At 40.0% G+C, this 27,874-nt stretch overlaps 1 long non-coding RNA gene across 1 annotated transcript in view; it reads right to left on the bottom strand.

The window, feature by feature from the left end:
* Positions 1-1,299: 1,299 nt before the first annotated feature.
* LOC148222636 (uncharacterized) overlaps positions 1,300-27,874 on the bottom strand; it is an 86,936-nt gene continuing 60,361 nt past the window's right edge. Inside the window, exon 3 of the long non-coding RNA XR_015805664.1 lies at positions 1,300-1,524. This is a non-coding gene — a long non-coding RNA (uncharacterized LOC148222636). The remainder of the gene's footprint in view (positions 1,525-27,874) is intronic.

Raw genomic sequence — 27,874 nt, 5'->3', positions numbered from 1 at the left:
AGGACCTGAGGGAATGGCCTGAAGTTGTGTCAGGCGAGGTTTAGGCTGGATTTTAAAAAAGGTTCTTCACCCACAGGGTGTTTGGGCGCTGAACAAGCTCCCCAGGGAAGTGGTCATAGCACCAAGGCTGGCAAAGTTCAAGAAGCATTTAGCCAATACATGGTACATGGTGTGATTCTTGGGGTGTTATGTGCAGTGCTGGGACTTGAACTTGACCATTGTGGCTCCCTTCCAAGTGATCCTGTCATTTAGGCACCCCTGGCTTTAGCTGCTTACTGGAACACTCTCTAAAGCACTGAAAACTGCTTTCCTACAGAGTTTAAATCCTATATATATATATATATGTACATATGTTGGTTCAAATACCCCAAGTCATAGACACCAGAAATGAAAAGTACAGACTTTTGTCTCAGTGTTCTATCATGTGTGGCTGTGTGGGTAATGAAAACTATAGCAGTAATAGAGTTCCACCCTGCCAAGGCAATTCACATATCTGGGTATGGGAATTGTTCTGCCCTTTTCTGCTTAACACAGGGGGGTTCAAACACAGTCTGCCTCACTTGTCAGCAAATCAGCCAGCAGTCAAATAGCACTATAAGAAAAAAAAACTCCCATGAAATTCTACCCCTCTTCAGTTAATTTCATTTCAGAGTATGGCAGAAGATGGGCAGAGCTTAATTATAAAACTCCTGTGACATGCTATGGCAATTTGGTCTGTGAGACTTAATTGTCTGTCTGTGCATGCATATTTTGGAGGCATAATATTGGGGAAGGGCCCTGAACCCATCGGGTAAACAGTCTGGGGTTCAAACACAAACTCTTAGAACTCCCTCCTGCCTTTCTGCACAATTACCTGATACATGCATAGGAGTGGTTTGTGCATATGTAAATACAGAACACTCATAGGAAGTGTATGGATATAATTTAGAAAGTACTGTTGAATTTTTGGCTTATGTAGGCACATTCTGTGGCCTGACAAGATTACTCCCGTTGGAGTAATAACTAGAAGTTTTGCTTATTTAGGGCCTGTTCCTACTCCCTTTGAAGCCAATGGCATAATTCCCAGTAATGTTTAATGGTGCTGGGTCAAGTCTTTAAGGATGACAGAGTTTGATGTTGGAGGCCTCAGCCAGTGCTTCCTGGAGTACACAGGGGTTTCCTCAGTTATTTCAGTGAGCAAATCACCATTATTTAATGAAAATAGGTTTTTAAAAAACAACTTATGCAGAAATGGTGTATTAGTGTTAAACTTCAAAAAGAAGAAAGTAAATTAAGAGACTTTATTCTGGCTGTCACCACACACTTTTTACAACACTAATACATTCAGTTGAAGTAAGTTCCCAGAAGCTGGAACAGCTGTATCCAAAAGGAATGAACTTGTTAAATTGAAAAGGATGTGTTGTGTTGCTGCCACATCTCTTGTGACTTCTGAATGCATTTCACTACTCCTGTTGCAAGAACAGCCGTTCTCATGGTATCTCAGCCTTCATGCTTCTGGTCTCAGCTGCTCTGACACCGTATCATCTACAGGAAAAGAGAGATGATGAAGAGAAATGTTGCAGCTGCTTGAGAAAAATGCTGGCTCTTGCTAATCAAAAAGGCCAGTATCATTGCAGGTATTAAAATAATAAATTCCTTCCTCTTTCAATATGTTTTAAAAACACGCTTTGGAATAGACTTTGGAATTTCAAGCTTGTTAAGCTAGATCTTTAAAGGGATGAAGTAAAAATACAGCAGACCGAGGAGAAACACAGAAAGCTGCTAGAGGGTGTTGACATTTTCTTTCTTTGGTTCAACAAATCTATTGACCTAGAGGGTGTGCAGGAGGGTCCATCTGTTTTCCCACAGGTCTAAAAGGAAAGCAGAGCAGGACATAGAATTTACTGTGTGTATTAATATTTGGATACTGCTGATCTACTGGGTTGCTTTAACTGAAGGACAGAAAACACTGTTTTCTTCTGTTTAGGTCTGCTCACATGCAGTTACAATGGACCTAAGTACATGGAACAATCTAAATCACTAGCCAGACTGCCACAGTGCTTGGCTGGATGCTGTTGGGCCTTCTTTAATGTACATGAAATCTCATCTGTGTAATTTTAAATTTCTTTAGGTCTGTAGATCTGCAGTACTTTTAATCACCTGGAATATCTGCTAACCTTTCACAGAAGTCAGGCCCAATGATTCAGATGTGCTTCCCTTTCAATGGCAACATTAACACTTCAAAACTTCTTATATTTTAAAGGTACATTCCAGAGCCCCAGCATTTGGTGTGGCCACCCTGTGGAGGGGAGGCACAAGATCCCACTTTAGATAATATGAAAAACACTGAGCTCTTGAAGTTAGGGAAACATTTATTTGGTTCATTATCTCTTTTTCATTACTGCCCTGAAGAGTCTTCTAGGGTTAAGACTGTAGGGTGGCTACTGACTGGGTAATCTAGCACATTAAAGAAAATACAACATCATGAAACCAATGTGATTTTTTAAGACTTGTTGCTGGAAATGGAAATTCTGGCTGTTACTGTTGCACTAAGGACCTATGTTTATGATTTATGATACTTCCTGTACTTTTTCTTGTGTTTTCTTGTGTTCTTCTTGTGTCTCTCACACAATTGCAAATTTTACAGCTGTTTGAATGATTGTCTTGTCTACTGTAGAAGACGGCCATAAATTTTAATGAGTAACTCTGCACCAATTCAACAGCACCCAGGTGAATCTCTTTTTATATGAAGCTTGCTGGAATCCAGCTCAACAGCTTTTTTGGTTGTGGTGTTCACAGACAGTATGTGTGAACACCAGGGAGCTCTGAGTAATCTGAATGCTTGGCTTTGGAAAGAGGTGAACCAGGGAGAGTTGTTGAGATCATCAATATTGCTGGGTTGTTCTGGGACTGAACTGTGTCCATCTCACCACTATCCTGCAGTGAGGTGATGGATCTTCTGGGAAATCTGCAAACCACACTCTTGCAGCTCCTCATCTTCTTATCTCTGAGCCACTGCTATCTGTGTGTGGCTTTCAGGAGGGGGTTTGCAGAGTTAACACGACTGGTTGCTGTTTCAGGCTTTGCTTAGGAAATGATTAATTTCATTTTCACATGTGTGTTTGGTTATGAATATGAAAGTGTGCTAATAGTGCAAGTTTGTACATCCATAACGAGTGTGTGTTATTATTTAAGTCTGTAGCAGAATCCCCATTAAGAAGTGGAGGAAATAGAGTATAGACATTATTGCAAGAGTGGCTATGAAAAACTCATGGTGTGTATTTATAAAAGGAAGTTCTTTGTCCAGATGTCCCTCTGCGCTCCTTAGGGAATGTTTCTGATTGCTCTCTGAAATTTATATTGCTTCAAATGAAATATATGATACAAACCCCCCCAGGGCCAGGAAAATTAGCAAAGGCACTTAAACTGTACAACAACATCACTTAACTGCTCTTGTTGAATTATGTTATAAGTGAGCCATCACAGAAGCCTCTGGGGAGCTTCTGGTTGAATGCTTCAATGTGAGAGAAAGCTGCTTTTCTAGGTGTTGCTTTTAAATTTATATTTGCACCAAAGAAGAGAGGAAGCAAAAAAACTCCTATCACAACATTAGTCATAGAAATCTGCCCCAATAACACAGTAATACCTTTATCTGCACCAATGACAGATGTTGAATTTTGGTATAGTTCTGAAAGTTCAGAGTGTTCATCAAAACTAGTGGGGCTGATTTTCTTTGTGGGTTTTTTGCTTGATTTTTGCCACCTTATACCTATAAAATATTTCCAAGGAATGTAAGTTCTAATTTGTTAAGGCTTTATACTCCCACTTTGCACAGGCGTGAATAGCTGTAAAGGGAAAGAAATGGCAAATCAAGCCAAACTGAAACATGAAAAGTTTCCACATTTCCTAGGCATCAGACAAAAAAGGCAAAATATTTTCAATATTGTAATCCAGGATTTCAACATGAGTGAGTCTCTCTGCTACTGATGTTTGTTGATGGTCAGATTTGTGGGCAGGAACAAATCAGAGAATTGTTTTTACCTCCCTCTGACCTCGGGCTGCCCAAAGACATTGTGTGCAGGAGATGCCCTTGAGTTGTTAACTTGGGGTAGCTTGCAGGAAAAAATTCCCTGAGCTCAAATAGTACTGGCTCTTTCATAACCTTGTAAAATTTTCATATTTTTCTTTGGAACCCCTTGGAAACACTCTACCTGTCATACAGCAAAATACAAGTGTTATCTATAAATTTAAAAACTTTTGAATTACTGTCTAACACAACATCATAAGATCACTTCATATAGACTCACTCCTTATGTAATTACAAAACCTGACAAAAGATAGAGTATGATACAGCACGGACATAGAATTTGAGTAACTCAAAACCAAATATTTTTGATCCAATCTTAAAATTGGTCTCTTTATGGTAGTGTTTCATTTAGACATGGCTGGCACTAAATGAGGCCGAGTTTTAGGACAGACCCAAACTGATGTAGAGAAGAAGAGTGTCTCCTTGGTGCACAATTTTCACTCAACTAGAGTGAAAAAACCAGGAAGGATGGAGGTTTGAAGTAGTCATTCCATGACAGTTATTAGTAGTTCAGTGAATTTTTCAATGGGCAAAAATACACAAGAGATTCTTCAAGGAATATATGAAGTACATATTTGCTGTTTCTTGAAAATTGCTCTTTTTTGCACTGCTGTGATGTCTGTTTCATACTGGTGCTTCTTTTTCAAAGTGGCCTGGCTTCAGCAGCTTTTCACAGGTGCACATTTTAGTTTTTATTTGATAGATACTGGGTTTCCTACTTCTTTTCCTTATTTGAATGAAAAATAGCATCTATCTTCTGTTCCCAAAGAAGAGAGAACAGAAGTTAAATAAGAACAGTAACAGTGGCCATGCTTCAGTCTGTGAGACTGTGTGTAAGATTTTCTAAAGTTTTCCATAAAACAGCATTACAGAATCTATGGATTCCTTTTTTGTTTGCAAAATATAAACTAATATTATTGTCTTGAACACAGCATTGCATCAATTAGAGATAAAGATTGATTTATTATCCTGCTCTACTATAAAATTTTATAGACCAAAAAATGAATTGCACCAAGTAACCAATGGGAAGCTGATCCAATCGAAGCAAAAGGGAAAAAAATCAACTTTATGAAAACAACCCACCATGTTTTCCATTGATTAATGTAATTCATAGCCTTTGACAGTTGCCCAGGAAATGCTGCAAAAATTTGCATCAGGCAAGTACTAACTTAAAAGGAAAGATCTCAAGCATCTGCTTGGTATGGATAGTAAAATCTCCACGATCTTCTCCATTCCTGCTACTGACTGGGAATTCAAGGTTAATTCAGAAGGAACTCTGGGTTATATCTGTCTTCTATAGCTTGTTTTCTTTGTATGTATGTATATCTTCTAGTAGTGTAATACAGATGCAGGCACACTCACAAATTTATATGCAGGAGTTCTTGCCTTTCCAAAGGTAATTGCATTTTTCAAATTTTTAAAAATACTGTTATTCAAGTTATGTGAGTGATGCATATGAATCTTATAGGCATGTTACAAAGTTGGTAGCCAGCTTTAAGCTGTAAAGAAAAATCATAACTAATTAACATTGGTTACAAAAGTTTATTGCATTTGTGTTATAATTAATGCTATATTTATTCCACAATGTTTAGTAACAAATATACGTCAGGAAAATGGAAAACTGTTGTTCAAAACGCTGTTATTCAAAAAAGAACACTCCCATTTATGAAAGCAGAGTGTTGCAGTGGTGCTCCAGATGTGCCTGGACACTGCACAAGTCAAATGAATAGGCATCAGTATGCCTACTCGTTTCTCATTTGCATACAATTTATATTTATAAACAGTAACATGATTATAAAAGCCTGCTGGAAAAAGTAATTTAATTTTCCTTATGATTTCTCTGTTTAAGGTTGAAGAACACCCCTGGGGAGTGTACATTTACTCATCTAACACTGTTTTTTTTTCCCCAAGCACTCCTCTCCCATATTAACATCGATTCTAATAATTGTAGCAGTACCCAAGACCACAGTAGTGTGTTTTCCTTGCTATTGGGAGTAGTAGAAAAATCCAGCAAACCTTGGCTTTTGGCTCCCTTTCGAACACCATGGGCACAAACCAGTCACAGACAAGATTGAGAAACCTCTATGGTGACATTGTTTCAGAGGCTCCTTATGTGAGCAGAATTCAGAAATTTAATTGGTTATGCAACCTATTACTGCAGCTCTTCACATTGAGTGGCACTAAGTAATTACACTGTAACTGCTGCACAACTGTTGTAATTTTTCATGCAGCTCTGTTACATGATAACACGATAACGCTGATGCTAATGCTAACGTTGGGTTAGGCAGCTAAAGAGGGGATTACAACCCAGAAGTGCTAATAGCATGTTGTTAGGAAACAGGATGCCAAGGAGTCATTATAAATGAGAGTAAAAGAATAAAATGAAAACTACAGGGGGAAGTCGGAAAAGATTTATTTAAGGCAAACTGCAGGCAGAGGGTGTTGTGCTGTTTTTAGTGTATTTAAATCCTTGTTAAAGGGTATAGACTCAGAGGTCAAAAAATCATGATGATGTGAAAAGCAGTGGGAAGTGATGGGCTTTAGAGTAGTCACCTCATTTAATGACTGCAAGGTGTCTTCAAATAGTGCATCTGCTGGGTTTGTGGAGTGTTTCTTTGGCATACTTCCATAGATATTTTTCTGAAAAAGAGTAAATTGATATTCCTAAAAATACCAGAGGGTCTCCTGAGTAACATGAAAAGAAGAAAAGGGCTCCAGATGGTGGTGACAGGGATGAGATAGCAGACTCTTGCAGTTTTGTAACATCTGAGGCAAAGAAGGTCAAAAAGTGGTGTAGTTCTGCATGGGCAAAGGGCCTCTATACCCAGAGCACTGTGACCTCTCCTTGGTAATTAAATTGGCTTCCTTGAAATGTTATACATACAAATGCCAGCATGCAGAGATTGGGATTTTCACAAGTACATTCCGAATGTGATAAGTTTCCTGCCACGCTATCATCACAGTGACATACACACAAGTGTCAGCAAGCTTGCTTTATTCTGCACCCATATGTGGCAATGGGAACAGCACACAGTTCTAGGGGGAGAGGACAGGCGGGGGGCTGCTCCCTGCAGAGCCCCCAGGCTGAGCCAGAGACACCCAGGGCAGATGAGGACATGAGAGACCTGAGACTTTTACAGAGCCAGCAGCCCCTTGGACAGGAGTGTTTGTGGCCAGAGGTATTGTAGGGGAAGGATGAAGCCACACCTGCAGTCTAGTTCCTCTTTTGGACACTGTTGACTGAACTACTTTTGCGTGTCTTGCCTTCCTTCAGAATACAAAATGTTACTCTATGAAATACTTAGATCTCTTCAATTGACTGTTACACCAATAGCAGTGGCTGACTTTGCACCAACCACTTGCCTACATTAGAGGACTGAAAATGAGGATTTTAGTGTTAGCTACTCATGCAAAGGAGTTTTGTGCACACCAGTATATGGACATTAGACTGCCTGGTCCTTTCTAGGTTAAACTGTGAGAAATGAAATAATAAACACTGCCACACTTTGACAGCTCCAATTTGGACAACTTCTCAGTACACATTTCTGCTTAAGGGCAGAAAAACCTAAAAGCCATTTAAAAAACTAAACCAAGCATTTGAAACTTTTTGCTCCCACAAATTATGATATGTGAGTGGGAGTCAGGGGACTCAAGTAAATTTTGGAGTAATTATTATGCAGTAAATAGTAGGTATTTCAAATATAGAGGCATGAATGGCTTTCTTATGAACAAGCAAAACAAAAGGTCTCTGATTAGAAAATAATTTTTCAAACACAACAGTGTACTCAATGTTTAGTTATTTTCTCTCCTGGAAGGAGGAAAATAACATCTAATTCCCATTCATTTTGTCTGAAAAACATCAGGAGTATTAAACCTGCTTTTTGCTAGTGAGAATTTAAGTCTTGTGTTATGCCTATTATGAATTTTACACCTCAGCTAAATCTTTAATGAGTGTTTTCTCTCTGAAATACTAATTAATTGTTTTAAATGAGTTCAATGTTAATATAAGTGTATCTGATTTCTTCTCAGCTTTTTTTTCATGGTCACACCTCAGGGATTTTCATCTTTCTGCTAATTCTTGCACGGTCTCTCTGCTCTTTCAATACCTCACATTTGGGCACAACCTCTCTATCTCCAGGAAACACTCAGCCATTTGTCAGAGAGGCAATGGACAAACCCAGTGCTTTTCTTTTGAACCTGACAATTTCCAAGCAGTGGGGCAGTTACAACCCTTTTCTTAATGCTGAATTCCAGAGGGAAGTATTATTTGTTTAGCCTAAGGCCAAAATAACCCTTCAGGTTTATTCCCATCTTGATCTGTGTATCTGCATTTTTGCATACTGCTCAAAAAACATTGATCTTATGTAGTATCTGTTTCCATTCTTTCTTGCATTTGCAGTTTTCTGTATCTTTTTGTCAGATCTGATGGCAAGAATGGTATTTGAGATTGTTTAAAACTATCACAACTCTCTCTTACAAGTAGATTAGTAAATTATTAGGGTAAAAATTTTCATGCTGCATGCTTGCCATACATTGAATAGCACAGAAAAACAAAAGGGCATCAAGTCTGATTTCTAGACAAAATCATTTGAGAAAGTACATGCTAAAATTTTTTGCTCCAGGATGTGGGGAGCTTGGGGAATCTTGGAACAACTTAAGAAGTTGTTCTTAAAACTGATTCTCTGAGAGAAAAATCTCTGAATTCTGACATAAATGTATTCTTTACAAGTTAATAATGTGAGTGTGAAGAGTGTCCCTTTCCTGAGTTGTATTTCAGCTGAAATACTTTCCTAATATTTACTCACTCCAGTAAAAGGAATTTTCCTACTTTTTCTTCTACTGATATGCTTTTGTGTTTCCAGGAGAACTTTAAGTCAGAGGTGGTTCTGGGATCAGGGATTGCTTTTGCTATTCTTTCAAGACATCGACCTAGGATGGATTTGATCCAAGCCAAATATCAAAACATGTTGGTTCAGAATTGTGCAGGAGAAGCAGATGACTTCACCTAAGGCTGAGGTTGACCCCAGGGCATCCAGGTGCTCTGCAGGTTCTCCTTGTGATCACTGCTGCTGGCTGTGCAGATGTGGGACAAATCAGATAGAAAAGAGATTTTTCTGGTGCAGAGATGATAAAAAATGAGGAGAACTTAGGACAAGGGAGAGACAACCAGGCTTTAAGGGCTGTGCAAGGCAGGAAAAGCTAGACTGGATCATGAGGCAAGTTTTCTTCTGATGGAGTGGGACTGCAAATGGGAACCAGTGAGTGTGGGGGGTAAACTGAAAGAAAAGGACGTGGTTGGACACATGAACGAGGGATAAGTGAGAACAAGCAAGGAGCTGGAGTAGAAGTTTATCAGCTGAAAACACCAGAGTGAGACAAGACTTTGGATAAATGGAGTGGAACCTGGGTCAAGAAGAAACCAGGAACTCTGACAAAATACTGGGAGTCATAATAGAAAAGCCATGTCTTGCAAGGTGACCTCCATTGTTTGTGAAATTTAAATTTTTTCTTCTTGTCACAAAAATGTTGAGATCCATTGTCAAAGCACTTGATGTGTTCAGTGGCTGGTGAATAAAGATGGGAGCCAATTAACTGTTTCTGTGGCTGTGCTCTCCCTGCACTGGGCTCAGTTTAGAGCTCTTGTGTTTCCATCCCCTGTCCTTTGGACCCATGTGATTGTTCTTGTTGTTGTTTCTTTTGTGTGAATTTGCTTCCTGGAGAAACTAATTTCAGGCAATGGTAGATTAAATTTGCAGATATGGCAAGTTTAACATATCTGTAATAACTACTAGATTCATCCACTTCTCTGTAGCACTCAGTGGTGACATTATTGAGCACGAGACAATATTTCTCCTGACGTTTCATTTTGAACCATCACTATTTGCTAGGACTACTCTGTGCAACAAAAAGGGAGCTCACACCTCTGAGAGTTGAGGACTCAACTAAGTCTAAATTAATTGCTGAAAATGAGCCTGAGCTGACTCCTTTTGCATGAAAGTGGAAGTGGAGAAGGACAGCACTGGTGGAGTTCAAGTTCCAGGTCAGGCTGTGCTGCATCCCAGCAGCAAAGGGCTCTTTAACTGAAGGCATTGCTGAGGTTGCTGGGTTAGGCTAATCCCAACTGCATTGGATTGGACCAGTGCTGTTAAATCTTCCTGACGTGACAGATTGTGTTGTGTGGTGTGGGTTCACTTGTGGGAGTCTATGCAATTTCAGACAGCTTGGCACTATGCTCTCTTTCTGTGTATTAACATATATTTAAGTATGCAGCCCAAATCCTGCTTTTAATGTCGGCTCAACTTAGAGCAAGTTAACTGAGTGAATAAGAGTAGCTTTTTTTGTAACTGTCTTAGAATTTGGCTTCATAATGCTAACACTGTTTTCCTCCAAAGTACTTATTATATTAGAAAACACTTTAAAGTATGTCAGCCAGCCCAAAGGCTGCAGCTGCAGTCTGATAATAAATACAAGCTAATGAACAGAATTTCACTATCTGTAGCACATCTCTTTATTCCAGTAGAACATAAACACATATCAAATAGGGCATAGGATCTTATTTTCTACACTAAGTGCTCCAATTTATTGTCTTCCTGAGGAGCTAACAAAAATGCTCCAAGACCGCAGGGAACTTCTACTTTGGAAGCATCTTAGAAAACACTAATGTGAGTAGTAGAATACCACAAAAAATTGATAAAATTGATGTTTAAGTGAATAAGTAACACCATAACATCCTTTAGGAGAAGGGGTTTTAGTGTTGAACAATGAAGGACTGTTAATGGTCTTTGGGATGTTGCCCTTAATGGAGAATGAGAATTTCACTTCTCATAACAGGACACTTCTGAAAGTAAAAGCACCTTTAGTGTTTCTGAAAGTCAGTTGTCAGAAACAAAAGTAAATAAATATAGTTGCCAAGAGCCAGGCTTAGTGATCTTTAATGTTCCATATTTTAGAATAATTAGATTTATAATAATTGTTTTGGTCTTGGCTAATATTATTACATGGTTCAAAAATACTTGCACAACATGTCAACAGACAACTCTTTCAGCAATAAAATATTACAGTGAAGTTATTAAATCTGTCAAACTTGCTGAATATTGTAATTAAAAATATAATATAGTGTTCCACCAGGTCTGATTGTCACCTGACTTTTGAGTTTGCAGTTTCAGATTGTGTCATTTTTGCTACTACAACTGTATGCCTGGCTTGATAATACAGTGACAATCCAAGGCTTAAACTGTACATTCCCAAAAGACTTGAGCTGTTCTTATGTGTGTAAAATACTAAGGAGCAAAAATACTTCCTACACTCCATTCCACTCTTGGGAAAGTCTTCATGAAAGTTTTGCTATCCTCCCCCTTCAGCCAAAACCTTTGATGTGACACTGACACTGTGTTTGAGGGTGTCTTTCAGGCAGGAATGAGTGTTTATGTGTTGCCAAAAATGAGCTGCAACTGAGCCCAAAGCTGTTCCGACTGTGGCTCTGGGATGAACTTGTTGATTCGTGATAAGTAATCGTCCGAGGCTTCTGTGGGGCAGACAGCTACGTGTATTTCTCTGTAGAGTGCTGGAAAATTTGCTCGTGTTTCCTATGGGATACTGGAGGCTCAGCTGCAGTCTGGCTTGTGACACGCTCACCTCGGCTTCACTGGCTGCGCTGATGCCAGCACCCCCGGAGGAGCAGCCTGTGCTGACTCAGTGGGGCAGTGGCTGTGCTCGGTTTCTCCTTGTGCCAGGCAGGTGAGCACAGAGTGGACCAAAGAGCCTCTTAACTTGTTACTGTGTCTCTATTCCTGCTAAACTACCCTGGAGTGAGTAGCCTGTGTCTGAATGTATCTGAATCAGATGAAAAGATAAAGTTGGAAAGCTTCCGAAGATCAACAGAAACATCCTATTTCTGCTTCCCCTTCTTTATCTTCAAAGACTTTTCAGGTGTTATTTGAAGCAGAGGAGCTCATGAGCTCGTTGTCTCTCTTTGCCTCCTGCAGGTTGACTCTCTTATGATTTCCCAGTGCAAGGGAGTCACTGTGGTTTTCCTCCCCTGAAAATGGTGCGTGTGAATGTTAAAGAATTGAATGGCAAACAGAAATTATGGCTGATGGCTCTTGTATTTGATAGGGAATAGTCCAGTGAACTGTCCATGTTTCTCAGAAGTCCCAAAAGCTGTGAGGCCAAGAATGCATAACTATTCTAGGAATGGATATCAGTGAAATGAAGCAGAGTGCCTAGAGATGTCACAGTCATATTCCTCTCAGGATATCACTCTTGGGTGGTGCTTACATAGGGGATACTGCAGCTTACCTGGCCTCTGTCTTCACCTTAGTCTGTGTGATCCAATAGCCCAGAGAACAAATAGCAGCTCTAAGTTTATTGCTAAAGAAATACTGTAGAGAGAACCACTCAAAACAGCTCATATGAAAGTATGGCCACTGCATTCCTTAATCGTGTCTCTGGTCTCAATGAAATCTCGGCTGCTGGTGCATACCAAAAAGAATTTGAGTCTCATTCATCACTTCCTATTTGTCTTAAAGTGAATGCTGTAGATGGGATCCGATTACCATGGCACAAAACCCTTTTGTGTTATTTTGCAGTGACACAGTTTGCACCAAGATTTTATGGATCCTATTTTCCCAAGAGCAGCCTGTGGCAGCTGGGATTTTAAAAGCTTTAGGATGCTTTCCAGCACAAATGGCATGCTCCTCAGCAGCCCTGCAGCTCCCACAATCCAGGGAGCAGTGGTAGACCAGAGGCAGCTGTGAAAAAGTCCCTCCTCAGCTGAGGCAGCAGGACATGCCCTGGTAGTGGGGAGAGGTGGCAGAGCTAATTCCTCTGTGCTGCTTGCTCTTCAACCAAGGTGGCTGAAAAAATGTTAGCCTTGTCTTTAGAAGATAGTTTTCACTATTTTTCTGTACCTCCAACTTTTTGTAACTTTGTCATTTAACTTTTTTACAGATCAATTTTGGGGAATAAATTCCCAGATTGTTGCTTACATTGGCTTTGTTCCCTGTTCATCCTGTGTAGTGTAGAGCTGGTCATGTAAATCACAGGCTGTTATTTGCTTGATAAAATTGTTTTCTGAGAAGAATAATGATAGATTGGTTTGGGTTGGAAAAGATCTTAAAGATAATCTCATTCCAGCCCCCTGCTATGGCACAGACACCTCCCATTAGACCAGGTTGCACAGAGCCCCATCCAGCCTGGCCCTGAACGCTTCCAGGGATGGCGCATCCACGGTTCCTGTGGACAGCCTGTGCCAAGGTTCCACCACCCTCACAGTAAAGAATCTAATCTAAACCTACCATTTTCCAGTTTAAGGCCATTATCCCTTATTCTCTCCTTGTGAAAATTCCTATGCTAACATTTTTGTAGGTCCCCTTTATGTACTTTAAGGTGCTATAAGATGTCCCCAGAACCTCATCTTCTCCAGCCTGAGCAAACCCAACTCTCTCACCCTGTCATCATCAGGAGCTCCAACCCTCTGAGCATTTTCATGGCCTTCTCTGGACTTGCTTCAGCAGATCCACATCCCCCTCATGCTGGAGACCCCAGGGCTGGGTGCAATACTCAAGGTGGGATCACAGTGTGGGTGTGATTGCCCAGCCAATTCCTTACCCACCACCAGTTATTCCACACACCACATCTGTGTCTCCAGTTCAGAGACAAGGATGTTGTGCAGAACAATGTCAAACACTCTGCACGTGTTCAGGCAGATGATGTTACTTGCTCTTCCCTTGCTCACCAATACCTAAATGAACACCAAGAAACAAACAATGAATAGCCATAAATGCTCTTATTTATGCATGAATGGTCTTTCCAGCATTCTAATATTAGCATTTGTATGAAGGAGTGTAATTCCCACAATATTGTGAAACAAAACTTTTGAACAGATAATTGTGTGTTGAATATGATGAGAATATTTAAACATCTGGTATTTGACTGAATATAAAGTAAAAGCACGCATTTGCTTTTATGATTTCATCAGAGAGAGCTCGGGGTGATTTTCAAAGGCACTGAAGACAGAAGAACTAGCTGAGACTCAGAAGTTTTATGATGGGGAGCTGTGCTTGAGGAGACATGAATTCCAGTATATTTTTGTACTGAATTGGAATGAAAAGTGGCATTTTAAAATTTTCCACTCAAAAGAAAATGAGAAAACTTAAAGTTCAGGAAAATGGGAAAACACTGTTTAAGTTTTCCTAAATGAAAAATGGTTGGACTCCTGGCTCTGCCATGCTTCCTGGGGACACTCTGGGAAACTCCCAACCTGTTGGATGCAGCTTTGGAATCTCCCTGAAGTGCCAAGGGTTGCTCAGCTTGGAGCCATGGTGGCTGTCAGGCTCCAAAATGAGTGTCAGGAAATCAGGAAGCCCTGAACATGTCAGCTATGATTTGAGGGTTTCCAAGCAGTATCCTGCTGGTTTGCCCTGGCAGTCATTGTGGCAAGGTTATTGTCCAGTGCAGGATCTGGGAAGATGAGTCTGCAGCAGTGAATCAGGATAAGTTGAAGGAAACACAGTTGTGCTCCCAACAGGAATCTGCATCTTGGGAAGAAGCCACACCATTTCTGTGAGATATTCATACATCACTATTCCCCATAAGCTGTTTCACCAAGAAATTCACCAAGTGCCTCTCGGAAAGACAATGAGGTTTGGATACCAAATTGTTGCAGTGTTTTGGAAAATTTCACTTGATGTTAGTAATGACTCCATTAAAAATCATTTCAGGTAATGAAATTCCCATCCCTGCCCCATTACCTGACAGGGAAGAGAAGCAATTTGGCTGTTTTTGTTTGTGCTTTTGCTTTGTAGATTATCTATTCTCACTCTCACTTTATATACCCCGAAACTTTATGATATTATAGCTTTTGCTTGTGAAAACATTTGGAAAATTATTTTAAAAAAGCTATGCCCGTTTGCACCAAAATGGGGTCTGTTTACTCATTTATTAGGGGTAAATAAGCCTTGTGAAGTGTTGGCAGTGTTAAAGGGCAGCTAAAGGAAGCATGATAGGCAACATTTAGACAACCTGCAATCTAATTTATTTTTTCAAATAAATAGGGAAAATTACTTTATGCCATTGAGTGACATTGGGAACCAACTTGTCTACTGGGCAATGGTGTAAAAAGCAACAATCTAGTCTCCTGTGTTGGAACAGGGAAAAGGCATCCATTACAGAAAAATTACAAGGGCATGTGAGGGTTAAGCTGAAGAATGTACCAGCACAGTTCAGTAGAAAAGGGAAAGCTACTACTGACATTTATTTGTTTCTTTCAAGTATTTTACCTTGAAAACTGGAGCTATTTTTCATTTTTATTTTCTCATAAAATAGGCCAAACATTCAACAGAGAAGGAGAGTTGGTGGACTTGTTGTTTTAATAATGAACATATGCCTGCATGTGTGTGATTTCTTTTTTATACTTTATAATTGGCATAAACTCCTCATGTGACAAGTCTTCAACTTTAACTACTGAACTTGTGCAGACATCAAAAGTCATTATGGAATTTCAGACCTTTGATGTTTGTTTTAAGAGCAGAGCTGATGACTGCTAAGGAGTAGCTACCAGGAACAAACAGATTTTCTAGGTCTTGTCACACACAGCTTATTTTCTCCCCATTTCTGACATTTTTCAAAGTTGCACAAATGTTCATGGTGCCTAGTTGTATGTACTTCTGTTGTTTCTGATGTTTTGGCCTAGAAAAGAAAAAGTCTGATATTAAAACCAACCAGTCTCACCCTCCCCCCACCAAGATTTGACAATATTGTATAGTGACTTTTCTGTAAGTTCTCATGGATGTATATTCACTTGCTTTCACTAATATTAAACCCAACCTCTCTCCACAAAAAAGGAACCCAAACCAAAATCCAAACCAAACAAACAAACCATAGTTATTATCGGAAGTCTTGCAGACAGGTTTGGTCTCAATTTTTCTTCCCCTTATATCTCAGTAATCCTGATTGCTATTTTAGTGCGAGTACAAGCAGATTCTGTCACCCAAGAGCTTCCAATTTATGTGTCACTAACTACATACAGCTCTGTAGTGTGCATAAACTGTTCTTGGGTGTTCTTCACCACTCTTTGGGAAGAGGAGTTACAGATGGCAGTGGAGGTGAAGTTGCAAAAAGGAGGAAAACAAAATGGGCAGAGAATGAAGGTGAAAGATAAAAAAACAAAAGAGGCAAGGAAAGGAAAAGAATGGGAGAGAAGGAGCCAGAGGTACAGAGCTGTGCTTTTTGTCCTTGCTTAGACTGCTGTTTAAGTTGCTCTGGAAAACAGTGATGTATTGGGTGGATCCAGCTGCTTTTGTACAGCAGAGACTGCAAACAGAAATTCTGCTGAGTTCAGACAACCATTTTGAGAAACAGAAGAAAAGAATAAAAGAAAGCTTCCTGTTAATTTAGAATCTACATAGGATGATCTCCTTCCACACTGTGGCTCTTGAGTGGATTTGCTGGAAAGGCCAGCCTAGCACTGCACAGAGACCCCAGTACCCTGGGGGATCTGAAACCCGGGCTGAGTCCAGCCCTCCTGTCAGAAAGCAGGCAGCATGCCTGAGACCCTGTGCTGGTCTGCTCTGTTCCTGCAGTCTGCTAACCCAGGCCATGAACTTTCCCTGTTCACGACTGCAGGCATGTCTGCTCAGTTCCCTTTCCCTTACCTTTGCACAGGCTTGGATTGTTTCTGTCAAATACAGTGCTAAGCACCTTAGGAGATTTCTGTGCTTGTGCGTATTTAAGTAAGAGGATTAAAAACAATAGTTCAGTGTCTGGGACACTCCCAAAACAGTGTCCTCATTTGGCTTCTTGCTGAGGTGTGAATACTTTTTTGATGATGAAAAGTAATTTTCATCAGTGTTTCTAAGAGGTTTTCAGGCTGAGACACGATTGTCAGACTTTTCTGAGTAAGGAATATGAGGACATGTTCCTGCAGCTTAATATATGAGCACCATGCACACACTGGTTCATTTCTGTAGCAAGTAGCCATCACTGCATGGTGTCTTGAAGGTTTTATTTTTCAAGGAGCATCTGCAATCTGCTGGGCTCAACTGACTGCTGATATTTGTATTTGGCTTTAACAGATCTATAGGTGCATGAACTGTCCTGTGTGTCCAGCAGCAACTGCTGATGATTATTCTATCTGTAGAGACTACTGAGCAGCACTTAACTGAGCTGATGGAAATTTTCTGTGTAGATAGATCCCTGACTTCACAGCTGCTACAGTGATGTGTCTGTATCAGCAGTATGATGGTATGAAGAGATTCCCTTGCAACCAGCCCATGTCATTCCATGAAGAATTAACAAATGCAGATATGTAGCTCTTCATGAGAGACACAGAATCACGTGAACAGCATTCACTTCACCAATTTCAGAAAAAATGGTTTATTCTTTGCTTAGCTCATCCCCCTGAGTATCATAGACCCATGAAGCCTACTGTCTGAATCCAAGTTATTCTCTGGAACAACAGGCAGTATTTTCAATTGCCTGTACAATAAACTCAGCAATACAGATGTTTCAGACAAAATGTAGCTCCCTAAGGACAAAACTCTACAAAAGGATTAAAAAAGGTCTGTAACCACCACGCAGAGGTTAGGAGCAGCTGCAAGTGGGGTTTTCCAGAGTTCAAAGAACCACCCTATAACAGGTGGTCCATTCCAGCTAACACAACCCAGAGCAATGATATGTGGTCACCTGTAATAATTAGGTAGCAACTGGGATTAGCCTTTCAGGTGAGCAAACCTTTAGCAGAGATTGGAGCAAAGCTTTTGGGACCACAGCAAGATACTTTGCCTCTCTGTCACAGAGCATGATGTCTCTAATTTAGTCTGAGTGGTGGGTGGAAATGCTTACACAGCAGCTTTGGGAAAAGGAGGTGGAAGAGATACAACAGTTATAGCCTGGTGGTAAAGATATCTGCCTGCCAGGAAAAACAGATGGGTGTGAATTCTTTTTAGGCTAAGATGCAAATTGGCTCAGGTGGAGCAAGTGTGGTGTAGTGGCTAGGTCACTTTTGGTTTGATTGGGACTATTTCACAAAGTCAGGGCCAAAGTTTCCACTAGCTTGAAGGGAATGCATCCCTTTGAACATCAATTTAAGTTCCTAGACCAAAAAATGCAACTCTCCAAACTCCATGCTAGTTCCAGTGCATCAGGGAGGTGCTTAACTCTTTTCTGTCTGATGTTCAGAAGCATCTCTGACACTGTTCTGCTACACCACCACATTGAGCTCTGCTGCTGCCATGTACCAGAAATTTGTCTGGTCCTTGCACTTTGACAGAAGTGAAACATCAGGTGATGTGCAAGAGCTCAGCTCACTTGCCTGCTGCAAATTCAGCAAACTGAAGGCTTTGCACAAATCACAGTGGATCTGTAAATCCTCCCCTGCAATCAGTTACCCCTGTAATTGCAATGCATCCTCATTGCATAGATGTGAGGGGGAACAAACTGCACAGCTGCTGCGAGCTCCAGAGGCAAGAGAGGAAAGTGGTAGTAAGGAGATCACCTGTTAAGTTTTCCGTGTAAATCTGTGCTGGATAGAGCCCTTGCCCTGTGTTGCAAACTGTGAAATTGGATCCCAGGAGAGTTCAAAGTGTGTTGGCTCAGCTGCTCTGTCCAGCAGGCTCAAACCTATTTTGGGACAGGGAGGTTGAGGATCAGCAGTCTCTTTCTTCCCTTCTTTTCAGAACTCTCCTGCTTCATACTCCTTAGGTCAGAGAGAAATGATAACTCTCCTCCAGATATTTTGTGTACTTATATAGGAAGAAGGATATCTGTTGCTCCAAAATAAATTTAACCATTTTTTGCACAAAATTGCAGAAAATTATTTGCAGAATACAAAAAAATACCATTTAAATAATTAATTGAAATGTGGGGATTCCACTAAATCACAGGCTGCTTACTCTGGTGTGCTCCTTCCCTCTCTTGAGCTATAGAGAAACTGCCATTCTGTGCTGGTTTCCTTTTCTGGGAATAATATGGTTTTGTGATCATCCACAATGGTGCAAGTACTACTCTGGTCAGCTAAGTCGTTATTCAGAAAATGTACCTAAAGTAGGCTTTCCTTTTTATTGGCTTTAAAGGGCAGAATTTGAGCTCCTGAATTTTGTTTTATTTTTTCACAATGAGTGATTAATACTTTTACCTGCTGTTCAGTTCTTTTATGGACTAAATAAGCAGCTGGTTTAAATCATCACTATTCTGTTGAGCCTGGCAGAATGATGCCAGTGTGAACCATTGAACAACTTGGCCCCATTTGACTTTTTCAAGTATTCAAAAAAGTTTTATTACACTTGCTGAAAAATAAATTAACAAGAGACATAGTGCACATCGTTGAGGAGTCTACCCATAACAAACCAGGTTCATAAACAAGTGAGATGTGGAGCAGAACAGAAAATTTGGCAGGAAACAGATTTTACTCCAAGCTGACAACTGCTCATATGGCAAACTGTAGAAAATATCATTACAAAAAATATATACCAGGTGTATGGATCCTTTAGCAAGTAGGAGACAGTACTCTTGATGGAATAATATGAATATGCTCATTACATAGCACAGGAAATTATTTAGATTTGCTAAGATCCTTTCTGCAGGGAAAAAAAATCACCAAAATAAATGTACACATACAGAATGTTACTGCAGCAGGAATGATAAATTCTAGAACATTTCAGCTGCTAAAGACGTTGCTTTACTTATGGCAAGGCATTCCTTTCCAGCCAGGCAAAGGCAGCAAGAGCTGTACATGGCAAGAGGGAAGCCTGTACTGTGGGGCACCATCCACTTTAGTACCTGGGCCGTGAATGTCCATGGTCTCCAGACCCATTGTAACATTAGGTGCTTACTGTAACTGATTTATTTGATAAACATTCACTCTAAGTAAAAAGAACACCTTGCTAAAACACAGACTGAATGCTTTCTTATTCCTGATTATTCATATTTTACTTATTCTGAATCTCAAAAAGCTTGTGCCTTCCTTTGTAGATAATGTTTATTTACCTTTAGTACAGTGAAGCCAGTAATCTGTATCTTCAGTTCTGCAGTTAATGGATCATGACAGAAGGGGTTTTCAGGGAGTTGGGATGTAGCTAACGATATAATAATCTTTTTGTCTTGAGCAGTTAAGGTTTTGAGTCTTGAAGCTGTATTTGAATGTGTGTAAGCAAATAAAGATAGAGAAGTTACACATCTTTAATTTTTACATCAGCAAATGGATGGGACTTATAAGTTGAATACAACAGAGAGCATGCAACTGTTGTACTTAAATAGTTAGAAAGCAATTTACAGTACTGAAACAATCTCAAGTATGCCAGCCTTCATATTTATCACCCTCTCTCCATCCCTTTTTCTTCCTACATGCAAGTAAAGAAAGCTGACCTGCCAGTGATGTTACTGATGGTTCTTTTCTTTACAAGAAAAACCAACAGTTAAAGTTGCTATGGGAATACACAAATACCACAGTTCATGCATTTATCAAAGGACGATCATCATCATCATCACATAACACTGATAGAGTGCACACTGTCTCCTTCATGCTTATCACACGACTCTTAATTCAAACAGAGAACAGAGCTGCACTATTTCATTGATGTCATGTCCATTGATCAGTGCCTGTGTGACCAAGTTCTCATTTTAATGATGTTTAAGGTGCAAATCACACCCCCCAAACACAAATATGCAGTTATTATTTCAGTGTGATCTCATTTCAGAAGTGTGGTGATTTTGAAGGCCATGGCTTTCCAGAAAGCCAGCTCTCTGAGCTTTTTATATTTTTGCATTTTTGTTTTTACTAATGAACATTTCTTTGACTGAGTTTGATTTTATTCCCCATCTTCCTCCCTCTGTAAACACAGAAAAGGAGATAGTAATTTGTTTTCTATGATAATTTGAGACATAGTAGCTCACTGCACCAGCTGTTCTAGTGCTGCTGTAGCAACTCCCAGTATCTTTAGTTTTTCTGCTTTCTGACTTTGGATCCCCTTTGATCTGTAGAGACTTCTGGAGCAAATGGGTGAGGTTAGACTATAAACTGCTTCCCACATTTGTACATGCTGGTGAACTAAAGACCACAAAAGCTTTCTGTGTTTATGCAGCATGGATACAAACATGTCATCATCCCTTGCCTTGGTTCCAGTTCTCAGATTTATTTCTGAATGGCTTTTGCATGAGCTTTTCTGTCACGTATTTCAGTTTCACAGATTACCGGCACCATCGGAGCAAATCATCTGAGTGCTGAATGTGTAAGCAAAACTGAGATAGCAACATTTGTATAAAGGCAAATACATTAAAAAAAATCAAAATGAACAAATCCCTAAGCAAAACTTTTGAGTTGATAGCCTTGAAGAAAAAAAAGGCACAAATCTAAAATAGTTGTGAATTTGCAATGTAGGAATGGCACCAATCCAGAAATATATTGGGATATTTTGGTAGAGAAGTTTTTAGTGCTGTCATTTCAAATATTTGCTTTGTGTCACAGTGCTATGTTTTCATTGGCATTAATGAAACTCTGTGGTTTCTGAATTTGTGATGTGATCAGAACCCCACACCCCCGGTTTTCAGGTGAATTTTCCTATGCCTATGTTGTCAGGAATAAGCTGAGAAGCCTGACATGAATGGAGTGAGAATTTCAGAAGCAGGTGACTCAAGACCATTTGTCATCTGATTTTCTAAGGAAATATGGTTTGCATGATTGTACTTTGTAGTTAATTTCAGTTTCACAGGGATGAGTTATCAGAAAGACAATATTCTCTTAAAATTTTGAGCAATAAATGAGAAGGGTATATATAAAGGAAATCCCATAATTCTGTGCTGTACATTTTCTACCAATGAAGAAGGCTACATGCTGAGTCAATACGTTATTTGGCATTGGTGTGTACATGGAAGGAGTACTTTATAAATGCCCCAAACTCTGAAAAATCTGCCAGAGTTTGCAGGAGCCTGATTTTAGTAGTTCTGATGTCATGGTACTGTTTGCTTTTTCTCTTTGTACCTCACTTGTGGAGAGTTTTCACTAAGTAGATGATCAGTCTTAAAGTAGAGCCAGCCTGGCAAGAGAAACCATCATGGTATGACTTGTTTCATGTTAATCAGCTCAACAGGTGTGAGGCATGATAAATGGCACATTGGCTACTAACAGCTGACCAAATTTCAAATTTCAGGTACAGGTCTTTTAACTATCATCCTTCCTTGCCTTTTGCTCTGGGGGTAGGAAGTCTTAACACAATTGTTGGCCTCAGCTATAGGGCTTTTGTTTGTAATATAAAAATGCTACTGATCCATATTGCCTGTAACAGTCACTGGGGCCATTGAAGTAGCCATGGAATTATAGACTTGTTTATGTTGGAAAAAACCTCTAAGACAGTAGAGTCTAACATGCACTGTTTGTGGATTTAGTGTATATTTATTTTGATAAGGATTTCTATTTTCTATACCCTTTTTAGCCAAAGTGCTGTCTCTTCTTTTACAGACCAGTGATTGGCTTAGATACTGGTTGGACAGACAGGTGATGATACAATTATTTACAATTAAAAGATAAGACCTAATTTCATTATGCAACTCAGCTATTTGTCTTTTCTTAATTAATTGTATTTCAGGGTAGACATACTATAAACTAATCAGTCTATTGTCACATGCCTGCTAATTTTATAATTAATTATTATTGCTAGAGTTGAGTAAATAATTTCTGAAAAATAACTTGATGACTTTTGCCTTTTTTCTATTCATTAATCCTGTACAAACATAATGATTTTCTGGAATTGGCTTATTTTACTGTTATGCAATGAGTTATTCTTCACCAGTACCCAACACACAGTTCATCACAACCTTTAAAGAGTGAAATAAGTTTCGTTTTGACAAGAATCAAATGAGCATGTTGCTTCTCAACCCCCTTTAGTAACAGTATATTCCTTGCAGTTCTGGTTTTGATGTTGTGTAGTTTTTTTCTGTTTTTTTTAATGGGTATAATCACTAAGATGACATTTACTTTGTATCAGTATTCTTCCAACATTTTAATTATTGTTCTTTTTTTTTTTTTTATTGGGAGCATTCTTGCTTGCTAAGTTGTTTGGTAGCACATCAAAAGGTGTAAGACAAATGAAGCAAGAAGCTGGAGTGGTTTGTTTTGGAAGGCTGTAAGATCTGCAGTTTTGCTGCTGGGTACCATTCCCTATTAAATAGTTTGTGGGACCAGTCAGTGCAAATCCAGCTCTGCTATATCCTGACATGAATGGCATCTCTGCACCCAACCAGTGTTCCATGATTTGAGGGCTTTTTGTAGGCTGCCTCAGTACTACCTCCATTGTGGCAGCAATGCTGTGTTGTAGACATGTCCTTTTGTTTAGCTGTGCTTTTCCACTGTCAGTCCATCCCTCTTTAATTTCTGCCTTGCTTTCTTGGCAGGGTAAACTAACTGGTAAGCTGGGCCCCACTCAGGCCAGGTTTGCATTCTGTGTTTGACTTGGGCCTGAATCAATGTTTATGTCGCCATTTACCAACCATCCACACTGTTAAATAAACAGTGTCATTGACCTCAGCCAGGGCACTGACACTGAGGTTTCTCTTCTGAGAAGCAAAGATCCAGCTTTCCTGGACTTGAGGTGTGCTCAGATGCTTTGATGCAATGTCAACACAGGAATTAACAGCAGCAGCTGAGAGGTGGCCCAGCCCAGCTCCTCAGTGCCTCTCAGCTCTTGGGCAGTGGAAGGGAAGCTCTGCCCTGCCATGGTTCACAGGGCTTGGGGCTGCCCATACTGACTGCTCTGGAGCAGAGCAGGAGCGCTCATACTCTTGGGCTCCAAACCCAGCAGAGAAATGGGTTTAAAAGTTTCAGTTTTCTGCCTCTGTGCTCTCTGTTGCCTTCTCTTAGCAGGTGGTGTGCTGGTTGTGTGCTGATTTGGACTCTAGCAGCAATCAGTCAGGAGACTGGCCAGGCCAAAGCCCCTGAGCTCAGACTTCAGGCCAAATATTCAATGTAGACATGTCCTAAGAGATGGGAGTGAAACTGTGAGCCTGGATTTCACTGGCAGAACCCACAGAGTCATTCTAGCCTCCTGTATGCAATAACTCATTTTGGACAGAGCTGCTCCTCCGTTGGGCTGTGTGTGTCCTCCAGTGTGACATTCCTGGTGAGGCCCCAGCTCAACCCTTGGGCTCTGTTGCCATAGCTCTGTTTTGCTGCTGTTTGCCATTCCTAGCTTGATAACCTTCTGAGGTTCCCATTACTTCACACTCTCAGTGAGTGCCCAGAATCCAGTTCAATTGTTTCCCATTTTTTTGGTACGTGCTTCCAGCCCCTGAGCTCTCCTGCTGCCTTGTCAGATAACACTCCACCTCAGCAGCTCCCCTGAGGCTCTTCAGTTTCCAGGCTACCTGTGGTATTTGTTTTTTCTTGGTCTTCTCATTCCCAGGCAGCAGAGCTATTATGGACTTGTCTCATAGAAAAGACCAAACCATTTAAATTTTGCTTTTCTTATCTCAAATGAACTTTTCAGGGGTGAAATCAGATTTCTGTGTTAGGGCACAGAGTTTCTTACAAATGTCTTCAGCAGCCATCCAGTGGCACCAAATGTGTGCACTACAGCATTGAATTTATTTTGGAGAATGAAGTTTGCTTTCTGATAAAATGGCCGTTGTTCTCCAGCAAGGTGGATCCAACACAACTGCTGTGATTGTAACTAGGAAAGACATGAAAGGAGGAGCCTCTACTCCCTCTTGATGTGGAACTAAGTATCACAGCAGCTTTGCATGACCATTAGAATAGATTTGGATAAATATGACCTAGATCTGAAAATTTTCTAGAAGGAAGACTGCAGGTGAAACCCTTGCTTACCTTATTCTAGTCTATTCTATCGTATTCTGTTCTACTACTAACTGGAGAGGCAGCAATGTCATGCTCTGAGCTGAGTCACAGGGAAGGATTCACTCAATCCATGGGAAGTGGGTGGTAGATTTGAGAGCACCCAGGTAGGATTTCACCTCATCTGAATAATTTTGTAATGGTTCTGAAGTGAAATTTTATTCCCAGATTTCTGTCTTTCAAGGCTACATTTCCTCTTGCCACGTATGATACACTTGAAATACGCTTACAGTGTTTCATTATGGTTTTTGTAATGAAAGGTTTTTCTTTTCCATATTTTTTTAAGTAATCAATATTGCATAGGTCTGGAGTTCTTCTAATATCAACTTCACACTAGTGTATCACAATTTATTGCAGTGAAATCCAAACTGCTCTTCCCTAGATAGTTCATTTGTTTTCTAACAGCACTTTTTTTGCATTAAGCTCCTTTTTGTCTTATGCCATCCTTATGTAACTTCTCTTTTGCCGTTAGAGTTTGCATGTGATTGGGGGCTGGATTTTCTAGAAGCATTTGTCTATTTGCCAGCTCTGTGTTGGCCTATTAGCTAATGTTAGTCAAGAAGGCCAATGGCATCCTGGCCTGTAGTAGCAAAAGTGTGGCCAGTAGGGTCAGGGCAGTGACTGTTCTGCTGTACTGGGCACTGGTGAGGCCACACCTCAAATCTTGTGTCCAGTTCAGGGTCTCACAGCACAAGAAAGACACTGAGGTGCTGGGAGAGGATTTATGGAAGGGTCTGGAGCACAAGTCTGGTGAGGAGCAGCTGAGGGAACTGGAGAAAGGAGGCTCAGGGGAGACCTTATTGCTCTCTACAAATCCCTGAAAGGAGGCTGTAGCCAGGTATGAGTTGGACTCTTCCAGTTACAAATGATAGGACAAGAGGAAATAGCCTTAAGTTGCAGCAGGGGAGGTTTAGATTGGATATCAGTAAAACTTCTTTACTGAAATGTGATCAGGCATTAGAACAGGCTGTCCATGGATGTGGTGCAGTGCTGGATTAACAGCTGGACTTGATCTTAATGTCTTTACCAACCTAAGCGTTTCTGTGGCTCTGTAATTTAGCTAGGTATTGCTAAACTAGAACCCTTTATTTATCTCTTCCCTTCTTCTTCCCTTCTTCTTCCCTTCTTCTTCCCTTCTTCTTCCCTTCTTCTTCCCTTCTTCTTCCCTTCTTCTTCCCTTCTTCTTCCCTTCTTCTTCCCTTCTTCATCACAGGAGATTGCTTCTTCAATACTGTAAAATAAAGGTGAGATGTTTCCTCCTGTGTTTACACCCCCAGCTGTCCATGCTCCATCCTGTACCTCCAATCAGTCCCTCTCTTGCTTCAGGGTCTGCCAGTCACTACTGACACTTCAGTGCTTTCCCTCCAAGATTCTCAGAATTTTTCATCTCTTTACATTGGACAGCAGCACGTAGGTTTTGAGTGGATTTGATGTTGTTTCATACCCTTCATACAGCTTTTCCGAGTGCAGTGATAGCTTCTGGGACTGAATATTAGGAGTATTTTGCTTTATGAGTAGCTGGTAGTAGTAACACTTCTCGCTAGTAGTCCAGAGTAAAGCAATAACAAGTAGTCAGAGTCAGAAATGTCATCGAGGCCATCATAAACCATTAGTATTATTCTGCTATAAAAATAATTTTCTGAAACTCAGGTTTGGCTCTGTCCTTTTCGTGTTATGCTATAATAAGCTTTTCAAATACTTCAATGGAAAGTTGCCTTAGACTTGAGCCAAATTGCAATCTGGATAGAACACAAATGCAGGTTTACAGTTTGTAAATCAAGATAATGAATGCAGGATAATATGGTGTCACATTTTAGAAATTTATTAATATTTATAACCCCTACCTATTTTGGTATTATTCATAAATTTTATGGAATTACAGGCTATTTATGGTTGGTTTCTGGCCTGGAAATGTTTCTGGGTTGACTTGAAACATTTAATTTGTCATGAAACTAAATGTTTCATTCCATCTTCCTATTACCTTGCCCTTTTGATTTTTTTTTTTTTGTTAGAAAGGTCATTTGAAACAAAAAGCCTAAATGGTTTATTTGTATTCCCTTTTTACAGTTGGAAAAATTTACTAAATTGAGTTTGCAGTTAAAAACTATTTTTTGCAGTATACTATTTGCCAAAATAACCATGTTAGTCATCTTGGAATAATCTTTTACTTACATTGGTATCTATGAAAATTTTTAATGGAAGATTTGCCATATGCCCTTTGCAATTAAAATAAGTGATACATTGTCCTAAAAAACCCAAACAAATAAAAAAAAAAATCCTCATAAGGCAATAAATCCCACCCCGATCAACTAACAAAACCCCCAGACTCCAATATGCTCTTTAATGTTTCAAATAGTCAGAGACTGCTATTGATACATGTGTAATAAATTTTAAGTCTGCTCTGTGGTAGGTGTTGATGATCCTCAGAAACCTGACTGTGGCATGCTGACAAGCAAAACCTAGATTGACTTTGTGGCACTTGGAGTAAAATTTGCTCTGTAAATAATGAACAACAAAAAGTTGTTTACATTGATGTGCTAAACTCAGAGAAACTGCTATGGACTCTGTCAGCAATCCCAGCTTTCCCTTATTATGAAAACAGCAACAAAAGGAAGTGATTATATGCAAACAGAAAGCTCTGAGAGGAGTGTAGGGCTGACTGAAATGAACAAAATCTGATGGCTAGAATGTCACCATGCTGCAGCTTTGCTCCTGGACTAGAATTCAGGGGTTATTTCCTGCATGGTTGTAATTCCTCCTGGAAGCAAGATAGGCTGAGCAGGAGGCACAATAGCTGCCTCCAGTGTGCTAGGCCTGGCTTTAGTCACATTTATCTGTAGTATTTTGCTTCTTGGTATTTTTGGTTTAGTCATCTAATTTCACTTCTTTAGTATTTCTCATGTGTCTGGTAACCCTCACGAGAGGGCTTTCCCATTCATGATACATGGTATGCATACACACGCTTTATA

Source organism: Sturnus vulgaris, chromosome 10, assembly GCF_052056855.1.
Source record: "Sturnus vulgaris isolate bStuVul1 chromosome 10, bStuVul1.hap1, whole genome shotgun sequence".
NCBI lineage: Eukaryota > Metazoa > Chordata > Aves > Passeriformes > Sturnidae > Sturnus > Sturnus vulgaris.
The sequence above is the reverse complement of the archived record's forward strand: the minus strand, read 5'-3'. Positions and strand labels throughout refer to the sequence as shown.